Source organism: Mesocricetus auratus, unplaced genomic scaffold (assembly GCF_017639785.1).
Source record: "Mesocricetus auratus isolate SY011 unplaced genomic scaffold, BCM_Maur_2.0 Super-Scaffold_100009, whole genome shotgun sequence".
Taxonomy (NCBI): domain Eukaryota; kingdom Metazoa; phylum Chordata; class Mammalia; order Rodentia; family Cricetidae; genus Mesocricetus; species Mesocricetus auratus.
In genome coordinates this window covers 23290339-23309317 of record NW_024429193.1, presented here as the reverse complement: position 1 = coordinate 23309317, position 18979 = coordinate 23290339, and the positions used below count along the sequence as shown (strand labels likewise).

Genomic DNA, 18979 nt, shown 5'->3' with positions numbered 1-18979 from the left:
CGCCTTATTACCCCACTCTGACGGAAACACTTCCTGCTGCTTCATCCATGGCAGTCTCTTTCTGCTTGATTGTCTTTCAGGTCACTGCCAGGTGGTTTACACACTGAAGTCCAAAGACCAAGTGTTCAGCATTTAGAGCTGTCGTGCTGGGCCGGCAAGATGGCTCTGTAGGTAAAGATGACTGCTCCTAAGCCCAAGGACCTGAGCTTAATCCCTGGAGCTCACATGCTGGAAGGAAAGAACCAACTTCCAGAGTTGTCCTTTGACCACTACACATGTGAAGGCTTATGCGCACACACACACACACACACACACACACACACACACACGCACGCACAGGCGTGCATATGCAGGCACACACAAAATATAAGCAAATATAAGAATGCCTTGTTAGTTCCACCCTGTGTATCTATTCACATGCTGAGAAACCATCCTGTTTAAATATTATATGCTCTGCATAGAGGTACTGAAAATCAACCTCTACCATATAATCTGTATTTTCTCTTGCAAGGCTACCCCTATAATCCATGTAAGGACCATAGCATACCTCCTGATGACTCTGCACTACAGTCCACTGTTCTGTTGCAACTTAATTTCACCTGTATATTTATAGTTTCCTTAAATGTCTGAGTACGTTAAAGACAGCAGTGAGAGGTGTGATTTTTATATTTCAAAACTGGTAGAATAAATTATATTGAAACCATATAGAAAGGATTCCTCACCTATAACATGATTCCCTTCACACTAAATACTCGGAACAGGCAGATTCTTAGAGAGAGAAACACATTAGCGTTTTCCAGAGGACAGGGGAGTGAGAGCAGACTGGGGAAGGGAGTGATTAGTTACCAAGTTAGGGCATTCTTCTGGGAAGATGAGAAAGTTTCAAAACAAAGCTACAGAGATATGCTAGCTATCCAACATAATGAATACATAAAACCCTGGAGTAACATATCTTAAAATGGCTAATAACATATTGCAGATATTGCACATCAATTAAAAAATTCTTTAAAAATCAACACAAATCAAATTCAGTCATTATAGATTAACCACTATTTGATCTTGCCTCGGGTCACGTTCATGTGTAATTACAAACACAATAGCTTAAGACTTGAACAAGAGACACAGGCTGCACAATCGCAGTGAGCTTTGAGTTCACCTTCTAATTCAGGCCACAGGAAGCAGAGCCCAAAAGAAGGGCAGCGACCGTATCGGTCGTAATGTCATAGAGACAATGTATGTGGGAAAGCCTCAGAAATCTGCATCCAGACCACCTCTACTCGCTGGTGAAATATTAGCAAAGGTCCTGAAAAGCTCAGTGGAAAGATGGTGGAGTACGAAGGCTCTGGTAAGACACAGGTCATATGGAGCTGAGAGACACTGTGGGTGAGAGCATCTGGGTTGAGTAAACACGCTGAACATGCGGTTATAGCAGTCTATGGAAAAATCATGTTATGAGAGCCAGGAACACTCTTAAATAAGGGCAACACTAAATCCTTCTTAACAAGGCCAGAGATCCAACAGCCAACTTATTGCCTATTATGACAACACTCAACCCTGTATAAAAGAGAAACATGCAAATGCTGCACATTGTGATACCTATAATGAACAACAAAAATACTGAAGCCTACAGAGAAGCAGTCACCTGTGTCCTAGAAGAAAGAAAAATGACACAATGATGAACTTGATAGCCAGTGACTCTAAAACAGCTAGCAGAAGTACGTTCAGTATACAAGGGAAGAAGATATACATAATGAGTGAATAGAGAATGACAGAAGCAAAATACAAAGGCCTTTTGACAAACAGAAATCAATTCTAGAACTGAAATGAAATTCACTAGATGGACTTGCCAGTATGTTGGGCAATACAGATGAATATTTTGATCAATAAACTGAAACAAAGATCAATAAAAACTATCCAAACTAGAACAGAGGAAAGGCAGAAAAGAAGTGAATGCTACATCTGATTTAGAGGACAATTATCAAGTAGTTTGTGTATTTGTAATTTAAAGTGCTAGAAAAAAAAAAGAGAAAATAGCTGGGTGTTGGTGGCTCACGCCTTTAACCCCAGCACTTGGGAGGCAAAGATAGGTGGATCTTTGTGAGTTCGAGGCCAGCCTGGTCTACAGAGTGAGTTCCAGGACAGCCTCCAAAGCAATACAGAGAAACCCTGCCTCAAGAGAGAGGGAGAGGGAGAGGGAGAGGGAGAGGGAGAGGGAGAGGGAGAGGGAGAGGGAGAGGGAGAGGGAGAGGGAGAGGGAGAGGGAGAGAGGGAGAGGGAGAGAGGGAGAGGGAGAGAGAGAGAGAGAATATTTGTAGAACTAAAGGTTAAAAAAATCAAAAGTTGGCTTATATAACTCAACCCATACATCCAAAAATGTAAATCTCCATGTTAGATACAGAGAAAAGTACAAAGTGTTGGCTAGGTAGGAAGATCCTGTCTCAGCAAACAAAAACATAAAATGTTAGGCGCTAGCTCTAAATTAAGAGTTCCCCAAATCTTGAGAGGTGAGGACACGGTATCTATGTGTGCTGACATATATATATGTATGTATGTATGTATACACACACACACACACACACACACACACACACGAGAGTGGAAGGAAAGAGCAATGGGCAGGTGGCTGGGTTGCCATCAAAATGCAAAGGTGACAGGAGCTAAAAGAAAAGTCACTGGCCCAGACAGAATGTACTATAACTGCTTATGTTCTTTGACAATAAAGATGAGCTGAGGGCATCCATAACTAGGGCTGACAAGACAAAACACATGCTAAAAACAGATCTCCCAAGAAGCAATGAAAACACTAACAAAGATAACAGTGTGGATTATACGAAAGTTTGGCTTTTTGTTTCTTGATTTTTCAAAAACACCACTGCAATTTTAATACAATATATTCAAAACAAAACAATACAATACGGTAGGTATATTCTGAAGTCTAGAGCACTCTTGGAGGTAAAGAACCCTGACAACACTAGGCCAGAGGAGAAAACCAATCAAAGCTCCACGTTGAGTCCACTGCAGACTCAGGGTGCATGTCCTAATGCAGAAAGCTTTTCAGAACTACCGGAAGGAGGTAAAACGGGACTCTTGAAATCCCACGCTTGCCTCATTAGAGGACGGCAGGGAAAGATGAAGTGTGGATGGAGAGGTGACACAAATGAGGTAGTGGATTGACACAGCGCAAGGATAACCTTATCAAATGCAAACGGGATAAACTCACTTACAAATGCAGACATGTCAAACAGAACAGAAAAACTAAAACCAAGGAAACGCTTTTCCTAAGAATTAGACTTCAATATGAAAGACAAAGTGTTTAGACGCAGAAGCTTGGGACACTATGCTAATAACATGTAAATACTAAACACAGGAAAGCAACCTATATCATAATCTCTAATAAAGAAGACTTCAGGGGATGGAATATTACCAAAGACAGACACATAGACAGACAGACAGACAGACAGACAAATAAAAGGGTCAGTTCATCAAGGAGCAATACTAATTTTGTTTTGTTATTTTGTGACAGAGTCTGTACATGTAGCCCCGGCTGGCCTCAAACTCACAGTGACCTCCCTGACTCTAGGCCTTGAGTGTTGGAGCTATATAGGTGTGCAAACCAAGACTGGCTAAAAATAATGAGCTAAATGTATATGCACTTATTAATCGTTTGCCAAAATACAAGAAGGAAAAAGTGCAGAACTGAAGGAAGAAACAGAAATCCACAACTATGGTGGAAGTTTTCAACACTCTTCTTTCAGTACTGCATACAGGTCCACTACCTTAATATGTTTGAACTACTATAGCAGAACACTTGAGACTGGGTAATTTATAAACATGAGCTATTATATATCCTATAAATATTTATAAATTTATTCCTCATATCTCTGGATCAGGAAGCCTGAGATCTAAGCACCTAGGTGAGAAAAATATGCTACAGGGTAAGCAACACTGTACTCTCACACGATGGAAGGCAGAAGAACAAGGGGAATAAACATCCCTCATCAGGCCCCTTTATAACCCTCTTCATGGCAGGAGGAGGGGTGTGTCTGTCACGACCGCATCACCTCTTAAAGGCCCACTACTCAATACTACATTGGCCATTGGCATTTTGTAGGGATGCAAGCAGAACATTCACAAAGACAGAGGCCACAAATCACATCTCAAAGACACCAGGCCATAAGTCACGTCTCAACAAATTTCAGGGAATGTATGCAGAATATGTGCTGTTATCTGAATAGGCGTCCCCAAACAGTTCAAGTTTTAAAGACACTGTCAACAGATTGGTGCTACTGGGAGTGGTGTTCTACTAGGACATGTCCTTGAGGGATGTTTCGGGACGTGACGAGTAGGTAGTCACAACTTGCCAAGTGCTCTGGCCATGACATATGGCCACGTTGGATAATTACAGTAACAAGCCACCTGATAGTAGACTAGAACTCCCCAAACAATCAACTAAACCTTTTTCCTTTATATATGTTAATTAACTCAGGTATTGCATTATAGTGACAGAAATCTGGTGAATACTTAATGTATCCTAAACATGATAGTCAGTAAAAGACTAGTAACACAAAGATAGCACTCAAATTCTCAAATATATGTAATTAGTTAAGCCAACATGGTAATGGAAATGGGGAAACCTCAGAATAAAAACAAATAAACATAAGCTCATTTCCCTGCCTGAAAGAAACATCTAATTCTTGCTGTGTCACATTCTCTGTCACGGAGGGACACAGGGACACTTTAGCACAGTGATTAGAGTGTGTGCCAACATGGTCCATAAGAATCAAATCTTGAGCTGGTTGTCTTTTAACCCATGAGATCAAAAAGATGTTTGGGACAATTCTTAAATCATATAGTAATTAAATGTCATTTATAGCAAATGGCATATTCCATTCTTGGTAAAAGTTCTTTTTAGTAGTATCAAGAGGGTAAGTGTGTAGATCTATGGACACTCTCTAAGGATTGTAGTACATCAGATAAAAACTTATATGTTGCAATTAAGGTCAGCCCTGCCTGGTATTCCTCACAAATACCAAATCAAGGCCCTTGCTCATTTGTCTGCTGGACTGTGTTCTGGAGGTCTGTTTCCCATTCCTAGATGTACAGGGTTCTTATTCCCTACAAACACGTAGAACAGGCTTTAATTCTGATGTCTGGTCTGCCACTGAGTGCCCAAATAGAATGATCACATCTCCAGACTAAAGGGGAGGATGACTTCATGGTTATGAGTGAGTTGACATACTCTAGATTTGTATTTAATAAATCCCCAACCCCCCAAAATATGTCTTTTCTAATTTTGGGGGGAGGTCTCATTGTATGGTGTTAGAGATTGAATCCACATCATTGAGCATACTAGGCAAGTGTTCTACAAATGAGTTATACCCCCGACCCCTATGTTTTAAAAGGGTTTATTGTGTGAACCAGCAAGTTTGGTTCTGCCGATGAGTGAGAAACGGTATCCTTGAGGGAACAACCAAGGTGAAGACTTTCCAGGTATACACACAAAAGCAAAATGTTTTGCAAACACCAAAGTCAGGCTTCACACAGCTCTTCCGGTCTTTGAATCTAATTTGGAGCCGGCAGTACTGGGCACTGCTTACTATACATAGATGTCAGTGTACAATGCATTTCCAAGGAGGAAGAGGTCACCTGTGCTCTCACAGCTGATGTCAGAAGTGAAGACTTCTCTCTCCCACGTGCCCTTGTCAGTGGCCTCGATTACCCTGCTTCAAAAAGCAAAACTTTTCTCTAACCCATAAACAAGTGAATATGAGTATGTGGTCTTGCAGTTTTACGCACATCTTAAGTTAAAAAACAAACACAATCTGAAAATAAACTGACTAACATTAAGGCTATCAGCCACTCAGCCGCATCAACTCACTGTTATGTGGAATTTTGGGTTGGTTTGATTTAGCTGTTGCTGTTGTTTTTGACATGGCTTTATCATGTAGCCTAGTCTAGCCTTAAACTAACAAACATGTTCCTGCCTCCTCCAGAATGGTGGGATTTCTGATGTCTGCTGCCATGCTTTAATTCTGTCAGATGAGAATGAATATGAGTGACAGAATCAGTATTCATACAATCTCTTAAAGAGCTGTTTAGGTAAGAATTGTGGGCACGGGGTCAGAGGGGCAGTAGGGGTTTTGAGTGGACAGCAGTACTGTACTTTTTACATCCATCGAGGCTAAGTATACTCATTCTAAGACAAACCGCTAGTGAGGCCCCTTCACCATCCATGTACTTTCTTGGTTAATTGGGTCTTTAAGCTTTAGAAAGGTTAGTATCAAAAAGGAAATTTAAAACTAAAAACATTCCATAATCTAAACTCCATTTAGTTCTGTACTGTTGCTTTGGTCAGTATTGTATTTCTAAGTGCCCAGCACACAAAAAGGATTTAATGGCTCCTCAAATGAATTGCTACTGTATAACTAAAACTCTACATACGTCAGTTGTATTTAATCATTTCCTGGAGTGTGAACAGGATTACCTTGTACACTATAAATATATGCTTTTTAATTTGAAAGCTGGGGTGGAGGAAGGAAAATAATGTTAAAATGATTGCCCCTAGTGCTATTAATCCCAAAGACTTGGCTATTTACCTTCTATTCATATTCCCGGTGATGTGCATATATTTTTGTCAGTGATTCATCAAGTTTAGAACTGCATTCCTTCTGTGACAGGTGAGGGCTCAGCTAACACCATCACCAACAAGAAAGTAGGCTATGATGCCAGGCTTAAAGGCGCCAAATGCAAGAGGATGCTTTGGGAGACAGGGAAGAAAGCCAGAAATCTAGCATGGAAGGGCTGGGCAGCAGGTCAAGAGACTCCTGGAGCAACTACAGGAGAAAGTGAGGGTTCGGAAGGAAGGGCTGTTAGACGGCCAGAGTGGGAAGCCTGTAGAATGCACAGTGGGCTAGCAATGGCGTCCCTTGTGTGTGGAAGTGACAGGCGTGAGCGGGGTGATGAGCAATAGACTGTTATACTGATGGGGGCATCTCTGGAGAGATGTTCGAGTGTCTCAGCGATCAAAGCCTGTATTCTGTGATCTGTCCCAAATGGCTATCCCACTTCTGTCTAGCAGATATGTGGTAAGTGCAGAGACATTACCTAAAACATCATCCATCTATTGCAACACGGGATTAAACTACCTCAACAGCAGTTGGACTAACTCCTATTTGGCTATCACAGTAGACTTTCTAAGAGAAGCAGGGTATTTCCCCCACCACCACCCCATCAGAAAAAAAGAACCGTAATTGTGAGGTAAATGACCGGCCATGTGGTACTCTTAATAATCAGGAACTGTTTAAATCGTTATGTGCTTTCCTTAAAATTGAATTAAATGTCTTCAATGGGAAATCGGGTAAATACATGGAAAGAAATGACATTATATATAAATGAGTACTATAATTGGCATGAGAACAATGGAAGAGACTTAATTATTGTCAGATACCATGCTTTTGATCTGAATTTCCCAAGCGCATCGATGTTTACTTACAATGTTTCTTAGAATAGGGGAAATGACTTTTTTTGCTTTCTTTGTAGTATAGTGTATGAAATCGTGCTGTGCATAACAGGTAAATACCTAGCCAGAAGACAAGCTGCCTCTCCCGCCCCGCTGTTTTCAATTTCTAAACAGGAAGACTCACATGAAATGCCTACAAACACTTATTCATAGGCAACATCCCTACTTTCATGACCTCTTCCCTTTTCAACCATAAAGTTTGTAACTTACCCATTTCTCTTCTGATTCGCTGTCTAGACTATTTTATTTTCACATTCAAGATTTACCATTAAGTCTCAAACATTAGAGAACTCTTCCTAAACCTTTATGTTTTTATTGTCACTGTTTTGGCCAAATCTTTCAAGGCTCTGAGGTTTAATGACACCTACACAGACATACTAGTTACAGGCCTCCATGGACTCAAAGCATTAGAAATGAATTAATTAAATAAATAGAGTCTTCAACTGGTTGTATTTTAGGTTCACTTTAATCTATTTCCTGTAGAAAGTCCTTCCCAGGTTTCCCACTTGGTTTAGAAGGAATCGTTTCAGTGCATTAAAAATATATATATTTCCTACTTCCTAGATCTATATTTGTTTTCAGTTTTGATTTTATACAAACTGGAGGTATTATATATTCTCATAAGTACTTTTATAAATAGACAATAAGGCAAAATTAGGTTTGACTTAACTTATTTTCAACTTCACCTGTGAGTTTCTTCCCTTCTACTCTAAATTTTCCCATATGAATGGCCATCCGTATTTCCTACACCCTTCCACACTGCCTTCTTTAAATTTCTAAGCCCTACTTCAATAAATGGTTGACCCTACAAAGAAATGCATGTTTAAGAACCAATAGCTATGAAACACTTAGAAGAGTCATTAAGATCTGAGGTAGAAATTGATGTTAACATATGCAAAACAGTCACTCTCTCATTCCTAAAAGTCTTATTTTTAAGGCATATTTTCTAAGAAAATTAAACAAATGAATTTTCTATTAAAATGAATCGTGAGCTTGAGAGAGAGCCAATGAATATGCACACAGTGTGGGAGAATTGGCAGGAGATACAGTAAGGGGTGGATGTACTCTCACACTGATTTACGGACTAAAAGGGTTAGAGATCAAATCACATTTGTTGTGAAGAGAGGTGAGGCTCACACTACACACACACACACACACACACACTTTGAATGAGTAAAACTCATTCAAACAATCTATTCTCTTAAATGTTAACCTCTTTCTCAGAAGGAATGCTCAACTTGATATAGATCTTTTTTTCCCTTAGTTCAAGTTTATAAATAATAAGCCCACCATAGAAACTCTACTGGGCCTCATTCACCCAGAGGTTTACACTGAAGAAAAAACAAACAACTCAAGTCTAATATGAAATGCATGGCTGCCCACATGAATTTGGCTAATACAGTGGCTAGGACAAAGTTACAGCTTTGTTTATTCTAGATATATCCAGAAGTTGCGAGATGAGTTCATCATGCAGTGGAGCCCAGCTAAACATACGACTGGCAGTATGTGCTTTGGAGAGGACACAGGCAATGTGCTTGGGTTGTCTGTGATTTTAACTGACAAACATCACTGCCAGTCACTTTCAGCAAAGACAGCTTTTCATGCACTGGGTACATAGGCACACACTTAATTCTCTTGAGTTTGTTGGTAACAAAGAAAAAGATTAGATACAGATATATGCATGCATATACATATATGTACATACATATCTATTAATACTATACACACATTAACTTTTCCTTATGAACATACATCTATTTATGTTTATGAGTGTTATGAAGAGAGGTGAGGCACACACACACATACATGCACACACACACATACACACACACACAAACACTTTTCCCCAATGTGGATTATGTTTATTACTCTTGTGAAGAGAGGTGAGGCTCACACTACACATACACACACACACACACACACTACACACACACACACTTTTCCTCACTATGAATTATGTTTATGAGTGTTCTGAAGAGAGGTGAGGGTCAGAACAGTCATCGAGGACAGCAAAGAAGGCTGTCCTAGAGCCTCCCAGGACACAGTGACATCAGGATGGAGATGGCATCTTGTTCCTTCCTCTTCTGGGTGGTGTGTTTCATTGAATAAACTGAGTCTGTCAAGAACAAGTAGTCAGATGCATAATTTCAAGCTCAATTTTCTGGAAGTGCTACAACAGAGGGAGCCCAGGTATTGCAAGGTCATCCATCACAAGGTAAAAGTGAGCACACAGGAAGCTGGCTGAGTGTCTAGTTCCTTGGAACAGGCACAGACTCATGAGTGACAAGCCTTTACTTTGGAGGCCATGTTTTACTTCAGATCTTTTGCCTGACGGATTTGGGTAGGTATTAAAAACCTTTGAGTTAGCACTGGTTCCTTTTTTGGAGTGGATAGCAATGAAATTATGGTTTCAATGGAATTTAGAGAAGTCCTAACTTTGCAAAATAAAAAAAAACTTTATACACACACACACACACACACACCTTACTTGTGTGTTTTGATTACTTTACCATCTCGCTTGGCTAGTGTCTCTAAAACTTTAAAATTAAAAAGATTTTATAAAATCCCCCTCTAGAATGAAAGACTCCCTTTTTTAGAGAGCAGTAGGTTATTTTTAATAATCTATTTATTCTAGAAAAAACCATAGATGTACTTCACATAAAATATGGTATGTAGGAAGCAAAAACTGGGTTTGGAGCTTCTTTTACACCAGAAAGAAAGGTGAAACAGTGTAGTTTGTGTGTGTGTGTGTGTGTGTGTGTGTGTGTGTGTGTGTTTGTGTGTGTGTGTGTGGTTTTTCAAGACACGGTTTCTCTGTGTAGCCCTGGCTACCCTGGAATTTGCTTTGTAGACCAGGCTAGACTTGAACTCAAGAGAACTGCCTGCCTCTGCCTCCCAAGTGCTGGGATTAAAGTCCTGTGCCTCTACTACCACCTGGCAAAACAGTGTACTTCTTATTGTTCAAAGCAGTGATTCGCAACCTCTGTAATGCTGAGACCCTTTAATACAATTCCTCATGCTGTGGTGACCCCCAACTATGAAATTATTTTCATTGCTACTTCATAACTGTAATTTTGCTACTGTTATGAACTGTAATGCAAATAATTAATATGTAGGATATCTGATATCGACTCCCTTTGAAAGTGTTGTTTGACTCCCAAAAGGGTTGAGAACCACTGGTCTTTAGTAAAAAACTGCCTGTTGAAACAATTGGATGAATCATTAAATAATGATTAAATAAATGAATGATTCATTCATTTACCAGGTAGCATATAAATGCCAACAAACTCAACGTAAGGGTTACAGAGTCCTTTTCAGTGTAGATTGGATGTTATTTGCTTTTAGCTAGAACGATAGGACTAGATTCTTTCAAATAGTCTTTTAAACTTTTAAAATTAATTTTAGGCTCTTCTAAAGAATATGCTTTGTAGAATATTTACATCCTCCTTGAAAGTTCAGGGGTTTTTTCACAGTTAAAGAAGAATCATAAATATTTAATTCTGCTAGAAGCAAGGGTCAGAATAAAAGCTGTTTAGGTGGTTTGGAGCCTAACAGTAAAAGGTAAAAAGATAGAAGGCAATTTGTCCTAGATAATTAGAACATATATATCATTATTCCTGTTTTACAAACAACAAATTAAAGCCTACCAAACTCATATTACTGATAATTAAATCTGTTAGTTACTACACAGAGTATAAGGGCTTCATAATAATACATTTAAAAATTTTAATATATAGTACTTAGGATTGATACTTCAACAAAAGTTTTATTTATATTGTCTTCTCTTAGACTTCACAGTTTTTTGCCAAATCCTATCTTACAGTAGTTTAAACTCTTGGTGTTGAAGTAAAGCAGTCTCATCTCATTTTTTAAACTATTTGTTAGTCTTCCAATCTCATCTGAAAATATGAACTAGTATCCAGGAGCATCCTCTAAGACAGTACAGAAGCAAGAAGGGTAAATCAATTTCATCAACAGAAAAAGAATGCGCTCCCTCCCTCCCTCCCTCCCTCCCTCCCTCCCTCCCTCCCTCCTTCCCTCCAACAAGACAATGCATATCCATTAAGGCAACAGCACAAAGATAAGAACTATTAACTCTACCAAACTATGTTATGTGGTTCTACTCTTGCAAGACTATGCCCATCTTCCAAACATTCCTCCCTGAGGCTGAGCGCCTGTACTCAGTTGAAAGCCTCAAACGCCCAAGTTTCGACAGAATACATTCCCTGGGATACATACATCCGCTCTTACTCCTCTACCTGCTCACCTCTAACACAACAACCAGGTTCAGTATTGAAAAGATGTGTAAAAGCTCAAATCACAATTCCCAGAAGCAGAATCAGGTGCTCCGGGTGCCAACCAGCCTTAATCGGACAGAAATGAAGGAGTAAGGCATGCTGGACTTCTCGCACAATTCTCCTCAACCTCCTCCTGGCCCTTTGAACACAACAGACGCACTACCTTATAGAACTGATTCATGTTGCAAGCAGAACGCTGGAAAGCCATCCAAACAAGACAGCTTCCTAGCAGAAGACAAGCTCATGAGAATTTCTGCAGATACTGACTCACATACATCCAATCTCCTGGGCGGAATTACTGTCCAATCTGTCACAGCAGTAGAGCATAGCACAAGAATTGACTCCTTTGATTCAACCACTGCATTCGGGGTACACTACTTAACACAGTGTCGCTGGGCCCAGGACAGGACATCTATTGGTAAATTGTAGGAGTGGGGAAATAGTATCTTGAGCACATTATCCAAGAATCCTGCCAGCAGGGCTAGAGGTACATGGAGGTACAGTTCCATAGTAGAACGCTCATAAGGCCCTAGGTTTATCCTAGTCTGGCTAAGCAATGAATCTCCTGGCAACTCAGGAACAATTATTTTAGCTTATTGTTTAAAAACGGCAGCTCCCTTTCTTTCTTTTCCCAAGCTCAAATTAATTGATGGCTATAAGTGGTCACTTCCCCCTAGAAGCCAGAAATCTCACCTCTTCTAAGCAGGGGAATACCTTATAAATAAATTAGGTAAAACCCTGGGCTTGCTGATTGAATGATAATCCACAATCCATGTGGCTGCCAAGTGTTATCTAGCTCTATCTACCACAATGAGCAATCCCTGAACGTCAAGGCAGTGGCTTGCTTCACCAGTTATCTGGAAGTCTGAAAGCAGCAGTAAAAACAGCCTGCAGAAACACTAGCTTCTCCACTTAGCTTCTATCCATCCTTCTGAAGAGACCATGACAAGGGACACGATCACTCAATCTAAAATACTGCCCATTTCCAGGTAGTGGGGCTTTAACCCACTGTGACTCCGTCAGCCTGGCTGATCTAGTTTTAGAGACAGAAGTAAAAAAAGGAAACACAAACATCAAAGCAGTACTTACAAAGGGGAAAGACTATTTTTGTATGTATACTCCAGTATTTACTAACTGGCTTTGATACACGGGCACGTTTACTACCTGCTCAGCTCAAGTAATTGCCATGTGTAGAACACAGGACACAACTGAATTTCAGAACAAAGATAACAGACTGTCAGGTGGCCACCAGCCTTCAACACGATTAGACGACTTTCTTTAAAAGTCTTTTGGTTTTGAAGTGGTTAGCATTTCACAGCAAGTATAGTATTTTAGTGCCAGCATTAAGTCTACACAGAAGCCCTCTTTTGTGTTCAAGTTTGTTGAGTATGTTAAGCCAAGAGGACATTTTCTCCAAGCTAGCAAGGGACTCCCAGATGTACCAACGTGGGCAAGCGCTGCAGATTTCACATTCCCATCATTACATGTGCTCTGTTAGTCATCCAATTGCATGACAAATGTTAAATGTAATAGGAAGCAAATCTTTTAATTCCCGTCTTCTCAAGTTCATATGCTGAGCAAAGTACTCTGTTGTAAATAATTTACATAATTTTTAGTTCAGACAGTATGGGCTCCATCTCTAGAAAGCACAATATGAAAATCAGGGAAAAACACATTACAGTCAGGGGCTTACTTTAATCGAGTTTCCCTTTTTAAGGTCTTACAAATATTAATGCGTTTTATGTCACCCAAGAATACTCATCTGAGGATTCCACTAGAATGCTACCGAAGTCTACCTTCGTCTCCGGCTTTCGTATTTACCAACGACCATCAGTCTACACCCCATTATTTGATGTCATAGCTATCAAAATGTTATTAACACCACAAGCATTTCTCAGTTATGAGTCCTACAACAACAACAAAAAATTAGTTAAATATGGTTACTCAGAAAGCTGCTATGTCAATCTTAAAAAAAAAAAGTCCATAAGAACGGGTTAAATCTAGATGATGAAATCTTTTTTATCATTAGTTCCATTTAAGTTTCAGAAGAGACCAGTAAACAGAACCAAGATCGGCCTCTATCTCAGAAGACCTAAGAAAGCTTATAGGCAGGAAAGGCGTCGTGTGTATCAGGTCTTGTTGTTTTGTTTTGTTTTAGAGGTCATACACGATACAAGGTGCCATTATCCTAGAGTTTCCTGCCATCAAGTGTCTAAGAGGTGCTATTAGTAGATAATTTCTCTCTCAAATGCCAGGCCTGGAGAACCGGTGTGAGGCCCTCCTCGTATTTTGAAAATCAATGTTGAGATCTGGCGGCAGACTGCACTGTGTGTGTGTGTGGCTGGGGCGTGTGTGTGTGTGGGGAGGGGGTGTCGATCACAGATCAGAAAGTGGGCTCCAGGCTCTCCCGCTGGATTCCGAGGAGCTGGGAAGGGGGTGGCCAGCCCTGACAGGCACTTCTGCTTTCATTTCACCCGCCGCCCGCCGTTTGGTGAAATCTGGCTGTGCACTGCACCAAGCACCTTCCTAGCTCTGCTCCGCGGCGGACCTCAGCCCGGCAGCCATGCCCCCGGCGGCAGGGGCTTGGGTCCACATTTCTAAAACTTTGCCAGAGTTCCCCTCCGGTTCCCGTTCCCGCCCGCGGAGAAGCGGAGGGCCCCGCCGGCCGGGGAGGCCTCGGGCCGCCCAGTGCGGATGTGCCCTGTCCCCGCAGCCGGGGGAGGGGGGCCGCGCGTCCCGCAACTCCTGCCCCAACTCCCCCGGCTCATCGCGCCGCCCTCCCCGCGGACCCGCCCGGAGCCCCGCGCAGCAGCGAGCCGCAGGGACCCGGCGCGGGGCTGCGGCGCAGAGGGGGGCGGCTGAGCCCCCGGTCCCAACCCCCGAGGCTTACCCTGGAGGTGCGGCGCGGCCTCTCGGCGCCTGCGGGCTCCCGCTGCGGGGCGGGGCGGCGCGGACCGGCGGGAGCCCGAGCGGGGTCGGGGTGGCGGGCCGGGGTCGGCGGCTCAGCGGCGCGCCATGGCTGCGGCGCGGGCGGGGAAGCGCGGGGCGGGCCGGGCCGGGCGCGGCGGGGCCCTGAGCTCCGTCCGGCCTGCGCTGCTGGAGCTGGCCGGCGAGCAGGCCGAGGGCGGCGGCGGCGGCGGCGGGAGGCCGGAGGCGCGCAGGGCACGGGAAGCCGTCAGCGCGCAGCCGGGCCGCTCCGGTGGCGAAACCTCCTCTTCCTGCCCGGCTCGCCTCGGTACTTCTCTCTCGTCCTCTCTCGCTCACTCTCTCACTTCCTGGCTGGAAATTCCCACTGACGTCGAGAGAACAGACAGACGGACGGACCCACGCGCGCGCGCGCAGCGGGGGCGGGAGGTGGGGTCGCCGCCGGGGGTGGGGGAAGCCCGCGCGTCCCGACCCGGCGCCCCGAACCCCCGAGCCCCGCGGCGGCCGTGACGCCCCCGGGAGGCGCCCAGCAGCCCAAAGGCAGGCCTGAACAGCCGGAGGCCACCGGGGACCGGCTTGGTCCCCACGTGCCCCGCACAAAAGTCAATCTCATCTGCATGCTCCCTCCTCTGGGGGTCTCGGTTGCACCCTGATCTCTTCGCAGGCCGGACAGGAATTTCGAGATCGTGGCTGATGTCTCTCCAGAGAACTATGAACTTATGTTGGGTTTGGGTGAAGTCTTCAGTCTGGTCAGTTATTCTATCCACAGCACATTGTCCGGCCTGTGCGGTCACTGCTGTGGATGGAATTATAGCGACAGTGGGACCCACAGTGTTAGCTTACAGCTCATAAATCCTTATTCGGCTCAAGGGAGGTTATTTTTCTGGAGAGGCCTCCCAGTGATGACCTTTTGCGAGCATTTGAGCTTCTTTATTCTTTGGGCACAGTGCTTCCATGGGCTGGGGTGACAAACTGGGGCGAGGTAGCTCCGGAGTGAGTTTTGACCTGAAACAGATATTTTAGAGTTCAGGGTCTCACTACTGAGTTCAAGTGGAAACTTTGAAACGCCGGGGATCAGGTAGTCGGCAGGTACTTACTCCAAGCTGCTTTCCATCACGCAACCCGGGAGGGTGTAAAAACCTTGGCATGTTTGTGAGGAAACACATTTTCCATATTGGATATCGGGGATTAAGTGACCTCAAGAGCCCAATAATCCACCCTAAAGCTGTGTTGTTTAAATCCCAGAGAAGCTTTTGACACCTAGAGTTCAGAGGCATCATACAGATGGAAGACAAAGACTTTTTATGGGACTTTATTAGAAATTGTGCCTCTTGGGGCTTGGGAAATAGTTCAGTCAGCATAGTGCATAGTCCCGAGGTCAGAGTTGGGATCCTTAATACCCATTTATGTAAGAGCCATTGTAGGTGGGGACATCTGTAACCCCAGCAGTGAATGGCAGCATCAATTGGATCCCTAGAACCCACTGGCCAGCCAATATAGCCAATGGATAAGTTTCAGGTTCAGTGACATAAAGTGACACACACAGAGACCCCCAACACACACACACACACACACACACACACACAGGGGGGCACTGTGTGCTTGTGATTCAGTATGGAGTGTATATAAAATGATTTTTTTTTCTTGCTGACATGAGCACAAAGCCCACAAGCTCTCGTGAACCAATGAAGTGTAAGGTGTTTTTCTTCTTTCCTGTGGACTAGGTGGGGATGGGAAGACTGCCTGCCCAAGGTGTGGGCAGTCCTGTTGTCAAAGGCATATACATAGAAGGCACTGTTACAAAGGTAGCCCAGTGGGATACACCATGAGGCATGAGTGGAAGCCTGCTCATCACCAACGACTACCAAGTTAAATTTCAAGCTCCAAATGATCCCATGAGATATACCTAAAGCATGAGGTGGCAGGGAAGCAGGCAGACGAGGTTCCTGTATCTGTGGCAACAGATCCCCACAATGTCAGGGATTTGTTCCTTCACAACCCTTGAAGCCAGGGGTCTGACACTAAGGTGTGGCGGTTAAGGCCATGCTCCCCAGAAATCCTTTGTCTAGCCCTAGCCTCTGGTGGCTGTGGCAATGCCTGGCACGCTTAGGCTTGGCGGCATCATTCTGGTCCTCTACTTCATGATCGTATTGACTCCTTCCCTGTGCCTCTTCTAATCCAAACCCAAAGAGACTTGCCTTTCTTTTATTTAAAGGATTGATTTTTAACTGTGTGTGTGTGTGTTCCTACGTACAGGTGACTGTGGAGTTCAGGCTGTGTATGTGAGTGTGTGTGTCTGGAGTCCAGAGGAAACATCAGATCTGGAATTACAGGTGGTTGTGAGACACCCGTGTAGGTGCTGGGAACCCAGTGTGAGCCCCCCACAAGAGCAGCGGGTCTTCTTCACTTCTGAGCCGTTCCCAGTCCCTACATGTTTGTTTTATTAAGAAATCAGCCATTATGATCCCACCTTTTAGCTCAGCTGAGTCTGCGAAGAGCCATTTCCAAATAAGATCGTGTTCATAGGCAACTCTGTTGAGAACCTGAACAGTCTTTTGTGGGCTGCAATCCATTGCCATGAGGCAGGCAAAACCAGTTACATTCTTCTGGTACTCCTGCTTTGATGTCCAACATTTTCTCCATGTCCTAAGACCTGCTTTCTGAGATGTTTCTAACCATCTCATCCATGCTAAGGTGTCAAAGGGATTTGTCATAATCAGGCTACAAAGAAAGAAAGTTTATATGCAGAAGTTCCAGCCAGCGCCAATACTGTGATGCATATTGTATTTGTGGGTAAGTTCATGAAATCACATGCATTTCCCATATCATCAAGCTATGTATTGGTAATAGTATGTGGAGTGAGTTCAGAGGCTGAAATCCACATACTACATAAATGGCAAGAAATCATACAGGTTGGAGAGGAGTCACAAAATAGACCCAGATGCTGAGCATTGGAGGCTCTAAAACATGTACTGAAAATAGAACAGGAGTACTCTGTATTTCTAGAAAGGATACTTGCTTAGAATGGCCACAGCTCTTAGCTATAAAGCTCCAGTTTCTTCACCTATACAATAAGTATACATTATAGCTCAAAAACTATAGGACTGATTTACATAATGCTTTATATTATATATACTTCACCATATAAGTTGATTTGTAAACATATAATTGCACACACAATGTATACTGCATTGTAACAATCCTAACTCACAGTTTTATGTACTAGAAGGACCCAGATAATGCTAGGGGATGTTTACAAGCATTTTTGTCATGGGAACTTAAATTGATTTCCTCATAGTCTAGGGGCCGTTAATGCTTGTTCTGCTGACCACTGCAGCAGGTACAAATTGTGATATGTCATCCCATATTGGTGCAGTATTTGATTTTACCTCCAATAACATGCCAGACACATTCTGTGCTTCTCTTGGGCACTAAGCAGATCTTACCAAGCATGTTGTCAGTCAGCCCCCAAAAGAAACAGAAGGTAGACTTTCTGCTCCTAACACAATGCTTGGAAGAGTGATCCTTTATCAACAGCCAGGAGAAAAGTGATCTGTACCAGATATTATCACTAAGAGTGACCCCATATATATCACTAAGAGTGTCTTTCAGATCCCCAAAAGTTCAAAATATTCTTTCTTCCCTTGCTGATGTAGAGACACTGTAAATGGGGACGTCAGTGAACGTGGAAGGGGACTACCACTCATTTCACAGACACTGACACTTCCTGTGTCAGTTCAAATGAATTATACACCACTGTCACTGTCCTCTAAGAGGTCGCAAAAGTCAAAGGAGTATGTGATGTCACACAAGGCAGACTATGCAAATACTTTCATGAGATTGTAATTACATACTTAGGAGGAGATACTGCAGTGTGGCAAGGGTTCCCTGGAAGTTAAGCCCTTAGGCTGTGAAATTCAGAGTTGCCTTCATATTTGAACCCTGTGCCTGATTATACCCTCGAGAAAAGAATCCATCCCTTTTCTGCACTAGGATTCTCTCTGAGCCCCATCACGCCATGTGACCATCCCAGGCTTCCTCTCATTCATCTGTGAGGTGAGATGCAGATAACATCTGCTTCACAACAGTCAAATGAGTACATGAAGTCCTCACAAAGTCTTGAGTCTCCCAAAACTATCCTTTACATTTGCTGTTATTCAATGTACTGTGGTTTCTCAGAGGGAAAACTTGGTAACAAAGCTAACATTTAGTGGATGGTAGAATTATGGATAGGAGG

At 43.0% G+C, this 18979-nt stretch overlaps 1 protein-coding gene across 2 annotated transcripts in view; it reads right to left on the bottom strand.

Annotated features, from left to right (window-relative positions):
• Positions 1 to 14771, bottom strand: part of Nfkb1 (nuclear factor kappa B subunit 1) — a 114745-nt gene extending 99974 nt beyond the window's left edge. The window contains exon 1 of one of the 2 annotated variants that reach the window (XM_040751747.1): positions 14708 to 14771. The gene's annotated coding sequence lies outside the window, so the exon portion shown is untranslated. The remainder of the gene's footprint in view (positions 1 to 14707) is intronic. The other variant, XM_040751749.1, reaches the window with a different exon arrangement.
• Positions 14772 to 18979: the final 4208 nt, after the last annotated feature.